An 11731-nucleotide genomic window follows, 5' to 3' on the forward strand; every position below is an offset into this window, starting at 1 on the left:
GAGTTTCACCACAAAGTGACCCTCTTTCATTAGAGCAGTAATCCCTGTGCATCCTATAGACATAGTTAAACTAAGCTCTGCTTCCTGGTTCTTATTATCCCCGTCTATCTCTAAAGCACAACGTCTAATTTCCTCTCATTATCCAATCAGATTATTCAAAAGAAACACACACACACACACACACACACACACACCTACACACCCACACACACACACACACACACACACACAGACACACACACACACAGACACACACAAAGCAGGGTGGGGGTGGTGGTGGTGGAGTAGGCATGTGTGCTATGAGGGAAGGGGTGGGGGTGTTTTTGATGTGTTATGATGTCATACGTGACTCTTTGCTTTGGCAACATGTTTGATCCTGAACGTTACGCCAATAAAGCCATTTAAATTGATGGAGAAAGGGATGAAGAGCAGATACGAGACGGAGGGCTGGACAACTGCATTACTCACTGCAAACCAGGAGCTCTGCACATGTGAGCACACTAAATAAGCAAGGCACACACACGCACACACATGCCCGTAACTACCATTGAGGACACGGAGGTCATGACCTCGGTATTTTTGTTATTTTGTCTTTATTTATTTTTTTAAAGAAAAATAGCCCCGGCCGCCAGATCTATTCATCTGTCATTGATGTTTTAAAGCCCTCATAAATAACATGATAATATGACATAGTTGATCAGAAATGCAACAGTTTGCTTCCTCTCTGTGTGCCCATATAGAAGGAAGAGACATAACTCACCACAACGTTCAAATTTAGCATTGGGGCTAGACTTTGGGGACAGTTCTATTGCAGTGAATGGGTAAGTAACTCCCCTGTAAGTGATGTTTGTGTAGATGGGCCATTGTATTTAATTGAGCAGTATTCTGCCATATGTGACCTGTATGCAGAATATATACTGTATTATGTGGGGAGACATTTATTTTTTGTATCATTGTAAAGCAACAGCACAGTAAATAGGATATTAATCTAATATGATGTCTGTAGCTTTCAAACTGGGATCCCCCCCCCCCCCCCCCCTGGCCTGGACCCCCCACCCACGCCACGCTAAAATGACCTCTGTAGGCCTATTTCTCAAACCCTGGCTACAGCCATGCACACACGCACGTGCACACACACACACACACACACACACACACACACACACACACACACACACACAAACAAACACATAACTCCCCTCTATTCATTGTCTAGTCTATAGTGGCACTCAGTGCGGTGGAGTGGAAATGGATGAGTGGCAATTAAAGAGAGAGGGAGTCGGAAGAAAACAGAAAAAGAAGTGAGAGAGGAGAGGGGGGAGGAGAGGGGGGAGGGCGCTCCTTAAACCTCACCCGGAGACCCTGGAGCATCATCATCACTAGAGAGAGAGAGAGGGAGAGGGAGAGAGTGGGCCGGCGGACATGAAATAATTGATTATTCGCTGCCAAACCACTGTCTCCTCACAGTCTCTTCAGAGGGCAGTGGAGAGTTTAGGGCTGCCGGAGAGAGGAGAGCGCGTGCCGACGCCAGGAGAGGCTGTCAGAGAGCAGCCATCTCCTCAGTAGGGAGCGCAGCAGCACCAGCACTGGAGGGGACTCTATACTTCTTCTTCTTCTTTGGTGTTTTCATGGCAAGTTGGCACTGGAGGGCCTCTACTGGCACAGACTGCACATCTACATTGAGGGCAGTGGAGGGCAACTATCGCCAGAATACAATGCCTGCATTGTATGTTTCAGGAATCCACGGAAATGTAAAATATGAACATTTCCGAGGCATTTTACGTCTACAATTTAATCGTACATTTTAAACGCAACGATTTGAAAACCTCGCTGTTCGACCTTGCTTAAAAGACGGGGGGGGCCATCATGAACGTGAATATTAACGCTATACATGTCATATAGAGTCTGAGGTGCATAACGTTAATATTCACGCATTATCTAGAAGTGTGATATGCAACATATTTTGATTCAGAAATGTCCATAATTATACTGTATTACATATCTGTGGATTCCAGAAAGGGACAATGCTGACGTTTTATTCTGACGATGGGGCTGCACAACCCCCACACACAACACACTATAACACACACAACACACTATAACACCCACACACAACACACTACAGACACAACACCCACCACAACACACTATAACAACACCCACACACAACACACTATACCAGACACAACACCCACACCCACAGCACACTATAACACCCACACCCACACACTATAACACCCACACACAACACACTATAACACCCACACACAACACACTACAGACACAACACCCACCACAACACACTATAACAACACCCACACACAACACACTATACCAGACACAACACCCACACCCACAGCACACTATAACACCCACACCCACACACTATAACACCCACACACAACACACTACAGACACAACACCCACCACAACACACTATAACAACACCCACACACAACACACTATACCAGACACAACACCCACACCCACAGCACACTATAACACCCACACCCACACACTGTAACACCCACACACTACAGACACAACACCCACCCACACACAACACACTATACACCCACACACAACACACTATAACTGTTATGATAGTGTTATAGTATAACACAACACCCACACACAACACACTATAACACACACAACACACTATAACTGTTATGATAGTGTTATAGTATAACACAACACCCACACACAATAACACACACAGCACACTATAACACACACAACACACTATAACAGGGCTGGGCTAATATGTATGTTGCTGTTGTTACTGTATGTTGCACATGTTACCATGGCAACTAAAACACAAATACTGTAAGACATGCCCGGGCACATGCCTGTATCTGCACATAATGTCAGACACATACATACCTAACAGTACATAGGCCCTACACTATGGTATGGAAGTGCACTGTATACACACACGCACGCACACACACACACACATACACACACACACACACACACACACACACACACACACATGCACTCTCTCACACATGCACTCTCTCGCTCACACACACATGCACTCTTTCTCTCTCACACACACAGACACACACGCACACACACACATGCACTTTCTCTCTCTCACACATGCACTCTCTCTCTCTCTCTCACACACAGACACACACACACACACACACACACACACACAGACACACACACCCACAGACACACACACACACACACATGCACTCTCTCTCTCACACACATGCACTCTCTCTCACACACACACACACACACACACACACACACACACACACACACACACACAGACACACACACACACACATACACACACACACACACACACACAGACACACACACACACACACACACACACACACAGACACACACACACACACACACACACACACACACATACACATACACCCCGGTGAATGACAGCGCTCTCCTGACCTTGGCAGGTGTTGGAGGTGTTCCAGGCGAGCGAGGTGTTGAAGCCTGAGCGGAGCAGAGTGCTGAAGGACATTGCTCCAGTGGAGGTGCTCATCACATTATTTTTGTCCCCGGCTCGTTAGCTACAGTATACCGCCTGTGCATGACTTGTGGTGACATCACTGTTCTGTTGACGCCAACAAACGTTCCCACAGTTAGTGAGTGAGAAAGTGCCTACCGCCGCGTCTTATTCAATGAGGCACTTTTGCGTTGCGAGTAGCAAAGGGCCTGTCTGTCATGAAGTCGTGCGGTTGTTTGTTGTAAAAAAAAAATTGTGAGGATGAAGGATGTAGATTTCATCCCCACTGATAAAGACAGACATAATGTAGAGGCAATAGAGCTCAACAGTCATGTGACATCTCTTGCCCCGGAAGTGAGGTTCCCATTCATTTTCTCCATAGACATTTCAGAAAAACCTTATATAACGAGTTTTAAGGCTGGAACTAAGCCAACCCGTGACCTACTGAATCGTGAGTGACCATAAAACATTTCACTTGGAGCAAAAACAAAAAATAAAGACAGGGGAAAAAATACTAATCGAAAAATAGTTCCCCTTCCACTGATGTTAAGGGGTATAAAGGGGTCGACTCCCTTCTGGGGTCTCTTTGAAGGTTGTCGGGGACTGCCCATGCCACCGCCCATGCAACCAGACTCCTAAATAATAAATAAAACCACCCAATAATGACTCTCAAACCCCTGGGCAATATGCAATATTCTATTTATGGGCAACAGCACTATACATGCAATATGCACAACAGATTTGTAATATTGATGAGGATGTTCTGATGTTGACGTGCCAATAAGATGCATAACAAGCATGACTGATGTTTACTGACGATGATGTTGATGATGATGATGACGATATGTAACTGAACACAACACAGCTCAAGAATTTCACACGTGTGTACTGTGTTAGTGCAGACTGTGTTGATGCAGACTGTGTTAGTGCAGACTGTGTTGATGCAGACTGTGTTAGTGCAGACTGTGTTGGTGCAGACTGTGTTGATGCAGACTGTGTTGTTGGTGCAGACTGTGTTGGTGCAGACTGTGTTAGTGCAGACTGTGTTGGTGCAGACTGTGTTGATGCAGACTGTGTTGATGCAGACTGTGTTGTTGGTGCAAACTGTGTTGGTGCAGACTGTGTTAGTGCAGACTGTGTTGGTGCAGACTGTGTTGGTGCAGACTGTGTTGATGCAGACTGTGTTGATGCAGACTGTGTTGTTGGTGCAGACTGTGTTGGTGCAGACTGTGTTAGTGCAGACTGTGTTGGTGCAGACTGTGTTGTTGGTGCAGACTGTGTTGATGCAGACTGTGTTGTTGGTGCAGACTGTGTTGATGCAGACTGTGTTGTTGGTGCAGACTGTGTTGGTGCAGACTGTGTTGATGCAGACTGTGTTGGTGCAGACTGTGTTGTTGGTGCAGACTGTGTTAGTGCAGACTGTGTTGATGCAGACTGTGTTGATGCAGACTGTTGGTGCAGACTGTGTTGGTGCAGACTGTGTTGATGCAGACTGTGTTGTTGGTGCAGACTGTGTTGGTGCAGACTGTGCTGATGCAGACTGTGTTGGTGCAGACCGTGTTGTTGGTGCAGTATGATGTCACTTTGTGCTTCTCATTCCCACCTCCATTGTGTTGTCCCGCTCCTTCTCCAGTCTCAGGAAGTTTTGGCCAGAGACTGACTTTGCTCTCTCCTCCTTTGCCTTGTTGCTCTTAATTTGTCAGCACGTCAGAATAATGAGGGCAGAGGAAAGTGAGCGTTTAGGCCGGAGCAGAGCAGAGCAGGGACAGGCCGCTCGCCCCCTGCCTGCCTGCCTGCCTGCCTGCCTGCATGAATATTCAGCCCTGCATATGGCCCATCAGGATCTGCATCGACTTCAAGGCACTAATTAGGACGCTCGATGTGAAAAGTAGTGGCTGCGGTTGCTGTCAAAGAGCCTCTTCAGCCTGGTAGTTTACTAGTTTTCCTCACTCCCTGGAGAGAGAGAGAGAGAGGAGAAAGAAAGAGAGAGAGAGGGGGGAGGGGGCAGAGAGAGGTAGACCTCCCCTGGATCGGATTGTCAAGTGTGGACTGACCAAAAGACCCAGCAGCATATTGAGAGGGAGAGAGAATGCCATGTCACGACATGTCACGTATCATTTAGCTTAAAGCACTGACTCATCTTAAAGGACAATAGCGGTGTTGTTGGAGTCAGTGCCTGCGGTGCAGGTTCCTCTGCACACAGTCAGCATAGTTGCAGATATCAGTGTTCTCCTTCAGAAGAAGACATGTATCCAGTAAGAAAAACAACTTCCACAGAGCGAGAGAGTCCATGACAGAAAGTCTGGTTTGGTCAGACTTTCTCTGCATGGAGCTGAGTCGAGCGTTTTCACCTCAGCGCTGTGTTACGCATAATAATATATGGACGCGTCTCCGCTTCCGCTCTGCAAAAATGAAGCCAAAACATCTTGTTTCAGCAAGCTGCCATCTTGCTTGTTTGAGTCTGTGCAGTAGAGTCTACTGGCCATTGGTTAGTCATGAGCATTTATTGGTTAGTTTAACTCATTGAATGCCATGGACGTCCTTCGACGTCCAATTAAATAGTGACGTAGAATGCCACGGACGTCCTTCGACGTCCAATGCGTTTTTTGACGGTGGGACGTCGATCAAAGCCTTCCGCAGCTCCTGTACAACTATAGTAGCTATTGGAGGTGTATAACCTATTTTACGGACTCATTAGGTGGCGACAGTGCTTGCTCGGTGCAGTCCAGATTAGAGACAGGTCCGAGAAACAGCCTAAAAGCCGTGGATCAAAGACAAACCGATGCATGCTCCCAGAGCCATTTGCTCTGTCGCGGGAGCTGACATTGGCTCCGAACAGGAGTCAATCCGCGCTCACAACTGAGCCCCTCTGTCCCTGTCTGTCTGTCTGTCTGTCTGTATAGTTTCTCCACCCGATTAGCAGCCAGGAAAGCAGCCCCTGACGCCAAACCATTCAGCAATCCGGGTTGGCTCTTCCCTGCTGTGGCGCTGAGAGCCGACAGCAGCACACAAACGCAGCACTCCGAAAATATAATGGTTGCGTGAGGCTGTGTGCAGTGTGGGGAGGAGTTTACGGGGGGAGGGGGGGAGGGGGGTGGTGCACGCAGGGCATCACACAACAACTACGGCACTACATCAGAAAATATTATCTTCAGACTCAGTGAATGTGCTTGAAATGCTGCATTTCACAAAAGGCGGATTATCTCAGCTAATAATTTGAAAAGCCTGAAAACGCTGAAAACAACCTATCTTCTCCGGCTCATAACTAAAGAACGGAAAATGGTATCAATAAACTTTTTTTTGCTGATGATACAATAGAGCCAGCTCGTTCTTGTGCGTGTTCGGTGTTTACATAGTAATATCACACAATATTCTGTGGGCCTCGAGAAATCACTGAAAACGCTCTGAAAACTCTGGCACTGGGAGCATCCGTTCTCCAAAAGTGGCTGGCACTCAATGAGTTAACTGTCAGTCATAGCTGCCCTTTTGAGTAAATGGTGTGAGGGTGTTAAAGCATGTCATGCGTTTGGGCTTTTTGATTGGCTGTCCTACTGTAGCTGGCTAGAGGGCGGCCCTTACCGAGGCCGGTCCGACGGGAGCAGCTGAAGCTCTGTGAGGAACGCATGGCGAAATGTTTGTTAATGTGGACCAACTTGACCATGCGTTGTCAGGATTGAATGTTGGATTCTGAAGAGACATTGCAGACCAAAACCATGAACTGCTGATAAGACTGTTTGACATTGAATTGAACCCAGTAGAAGTTTCACCTGTAGGTACAGTATAGCCGTTTGTCTGTGGACCTTAGCATTTTCGTCCCTCTGCACATTGAGGAATAATCGGCCCAACACAGCAGCCGCCTGGATACGCCGAGCCCCGCAGAGGAGGAGAGCCAAAGGCTAAGGGCCAAAAGGCTTCACTGTTAGCCATGACCATATTGGTGCTAATGATTAGCCCAAAACGCTGGTCGCGGGCCTTTTGATTGTGTTAGACGTAGTTGGAGTTTAGCTTTAAAACCTAGACAAACGAGAGCCAAAATAATTATGATAACACAGAAGCCGGGGGACCGCAACTATCTGAATTTTAATATACTAGAAATCTCGCTCGATTCATAGGCTGTGAGGGCTCGCATACGATTATCACTGATGTGATATCACTGATGATGATGACATCATCAGTGACATCACAATGTGGGACAAAAATTTAAACAAACAGAGCCCACATAGTCCCTTTTTATATATATATGTATGTATGTATGTATGTATGTATGTAGCCTATGTATGTATGAATGTATGTATGTATGTATGTATGTATATGTATATGTATATGTATATGTATATGTATATGTATATTATGATGATGCCGAAAAATAAGTGAATGTTTAAAAACAATCTAATTAGTTACAATATGCATTGCAAAATGATTGGGGGGAAAGAAACTCCATATAGACAGAAGTAGTAGTCAGTGATTCTAAACCTTTTTCATATCAGGATCACTAACTTAGCGCCATGGACCCGCATTTGATGAGATTTTGTATCTCAGGCCCAAATCTATGAATATTTGGATTGTTAGATACAATTTTGTCCAGAATTCCATGACTGTCTGTATTGTAGAGTGATAACAGAGAAAAATACCATCAAAACAGTCATCTACATTTTCTAATTCTGTTAATTTCCTGTAAATTAAATAACGGTGACGTTGAACAATTAATCAATTTGCTAATTTGTTGCGGACCCCTGGTGGTTCTCAGACCCCACGTTGAGAAACCACTTCTCAAAGGGGCCACTCTCCTATATCTCCAAAACTCCCAAAATAATTTTGCCGTATTGAACAATGTGTTGCCCCTTAGGCCTTGGCCACACTGATCCGTCAGAAAATGGACAGAACGGATAGACGGATAGATTTATGTCCGTTGCATGTACAAGTAACCTACTTGTACAGCAGGTGGCGGTAAGCACCTTGAAGGTGTCAGCGACCCGCCTATAAACCGAGAGAAGAAGAAAGCTGGCGTCAGCTAGCTATTAGCTCTGTGCGCTACGTTACTTATGTGGCAATAAAATGCCACCGAATGACCAGATTAGATGGTGAAATCAGATGGTGACACTGTCTATCACGTTGTACAAGAGCGGGATGGTGTACACAGCATTAATTATAGCCTCCTTCACCGCCTCGGCCGCCATCTTCTTTGAAAAGTTGAAACGAATCTCGGAACGCATCCTCTCGAGACCTCGACTCTGATTGGCTAAACGGACAGTGACTATCCGACCATCCGATACGTCCATCCAGAAAAAGTTCATCCCTCTTCAACTTTCTGTCCATCAAAACGTATGCAAATTTTCTGGATACGTACGCTTCTGAATGCTCCACGAACAGTCGGACAGCTGTCATTGAAAATGAATGGAAGTGAACAGAGAAATGAACGCACACGGACAGACACCACGGATCAGTGTGGCCATGGCCTTAGGCTATAGTGTCACAGTTCAGTCTGCCCCACAAGTGCGATAAGTGCTTGAACGGTGGATCGTAACTACTTCACCACATCCTGAGGTTGCCTCTTCAGCAGGAGCCATCCTGTCACGTCCGGCACTCTGGATGATTGAAAGTATTCTCCCACTGTAAATATCTGGCAACCCACTAAGTAGCCATTTAGTGGTTTTAGGCCATCTCTCCCCCTGTGGACACATCTCTACTGATATAGTGCAGACGGCTCATATTTCCATGTCCTTCTTAATCAAACTAATTGCTGTAAAGCAAGCCAGGCCATGATGTAGTTATGCATGCAGGAAGACAGCTTGAGTCAAAGACAGCAGTAGGCCAGAATTACAATTTTCCATATCCACCTCAGAGAGGAAGAATAAGATATATGGGCATTTAATGCACGTTTCCACTCGGTGTAGCTTGTTTGCATTAATTGTTGAGATTGTGCCACCAGTAACAGTTCACATATTTTACATATATACAGACTGTCAACCTCAGTCACTTAAAGGAGGGCTTTACCGGTAATCAAATGGTTGTGTTGTAAAATGTTTTCATTGTTTGTGTTTGTTGCCCGCGCACACACGCGCTCATACCTGCACACATATTCACTCCACTTGTCCCATACAAAGGACCACAATGGAAACAAGCCCTTGGGCTTTATTGTGTTTTATTCCTTTTGATCAATATTTTTGTTGTATTGTCTTGCACAATTCTGCTCTTATTGAATCAATAAAGTTATCAATCAATCAATCAATAAAACATGATTATAGCATGAGAAACATGAGACTATAGTACGGTATTTAGTCAATTTGTTACTGGCATTGTAGAGCAAGAATGTCTAGTATTAAGAGCAATTATATTCTGTTTATCTGAAAGCATCAAAGTGGCTCCTTGACGCACCCTGAAAGATTTAGCTCATATTCAGGCCGCCGTTGACATCGAGGTCTTGGGATCCGCCTCCATTCCTGGTGGAGAAGGAAAGGAATGGCAGGTTTTATTTGACAAGATAAAGTTGAGATATTACTTTAAAGAAGACTAGTCACTGCCATCACAATGTGACAGTGGCTGTGTTTGTGAAGGGACTTACTGCTGGACTCCTATCTGGCCATGGTTGTCGTGCTGTTGCTGAGGATAGCCACAACATCCACAGTTACAGCCTGGTGCAGGGGTAGGAGGGGGAGCAGGGGTTGGGGTACCAGAGTTACCATAGTCATCGTCATAGTCACCAATGCCATCTCCTCGGTCACCTAAATTTAACAGAGATAAACATGTTTATTATTATTATGTTTACAGAAAATCAGTATTATAAGAATGTTCCGATTCCTCCATTTTGTAATTTTAATTATTTGAATTGGTGTGTTAATGAAGCCCTCTCTGTATTTTGCATGTTGTGTTAAAGGGTTTGTTTGACATGCAACACAGTGATAATCAGACTGCTGCCAGGACTCAATTAAACTTAGACTGGTATATATGAATAAATGCAAGTAAACAAAAGTTAGTTTGTTGCACAATATACAATGCAGCCCTTACTTTATATGTCATCCACTGAATCACTTGATCGTTCCATAGCGTACATTTCACTTTATACATGTGATATAGTCACACTGAACTTTACTCACATTCCCCAGGATCAACCATGAGGACGAGCAGCATCAGCGCAACGACGGCTACGGCACACTTCATCCTGACAACAAGAAGCAAACTAAATCACACACATTTCAATGTTTCAGTTCCAGTCTCAGAAAAAACATACTGAACTAGAACAACATGACACATTTCAATGTTTCAGTTCCAGTCTCAGAAAAAACATACTGAACTAGAACAACATGACACATTTCAATGTTTCAGTTCCAGTCTCAGAAAAAACATACTGAACTAGAACAACATGACACATTTCAATGCAGTTCCAGTCTCAGAAAAACATACTGAACTAGAACAACATGACACATTTCAATGCAGTTCCAGTCTCAGAGAAACATACTGAACTATAACAACATGACACATTTCAATGCAGTTCCAGTCTCAGAAAAACATACTGAACTATAACATGACACATTTCAATGCAGTTCCAGTCTCAGAAAAACATACTGAACTAGAACAACATGACAACAAAACCATTACATTGAATTAAGAAATGATGTTGGAATATTTTCTATTTACCTTTCCAGACTCGACGGTAAAAGGCTGTTAAGAGCGTTAGATCTAGATGTGGATCTTGGCTTCTGACAGTTTAGTTTTAAGTCCACCCATCTTTATATAGGCGAGACTGGCTTGGTTTATGGGTGGGTATTAATTCATCTCTTTTTGGGTTCATTTCCTCGATGTGTGCGTAGTATTTTTTGGAACATACACTGTCATTGGATTTCATAATGTATATAGGACTATGTGGAAACAAACTATGTTGATCTAATCTCAACCGAGAGCCCTGAGTCAGTCCACAAAAGATTTAAAAAAATAAGAAAATATCAAATTATGAAAGTGTATACACACACACGCAATATATATGCAAACACACACACACACACACACAGACACATGTATACAGTATATGTATACAGTATATATATATACTGTGTGTATATATACTGTATCTATATATACACAGTACTGTATATACAGTATATGTATATATATATATATATATATATATATATATGTGTGTGTATGTGTATGTGTATGTGTATGTGTATGTGTATGTGTATGTGTATTCGATTCCCAGCTGGGACGCTGTGAGCGCTGAAGGAGTGTGTGCCCGTCCGCATG

The 11731-nt window shown here is 44.3% G+C and overlaps 1 long non-coding RNA gene across 1 annotated transcript; it reads right to left on the minus strand.

Annotated features, from left to right (window-relative positions):
• Nucleotides 1-9628: 9628 nt before the first annotated feature.
• LOC310790913 lies at nucleotides 9629-11189 on the minus strand. The gene is made up of 4 exons (XR_014553405.1): nucleotides 11129-11189; nucleotides 10588-10652; nucleotides 10056-10215; nucleotides 9629-9933 (listed from the first exon to the last, which is right to left on the minus strand). It is a non-coding gene; the product is annotated as an uncharacterized lncRNA (long non-coding RNA).
• Between the last annotated feature and the right edge of the window lie 542 nt (nucleotides 11190-11731).

Source organism: Poromitra crassiceps, assembly GCF_964638095.1.
Source record: "Poromitra crassiceps genome assembly, chromosome: 16".
Lineage (NCBI taxonomy): Eukaryota > Metazoa > Chordata > Actinopteri > Beryciformes > Melamphaidae > Poromitra > Poromitra crassiceps.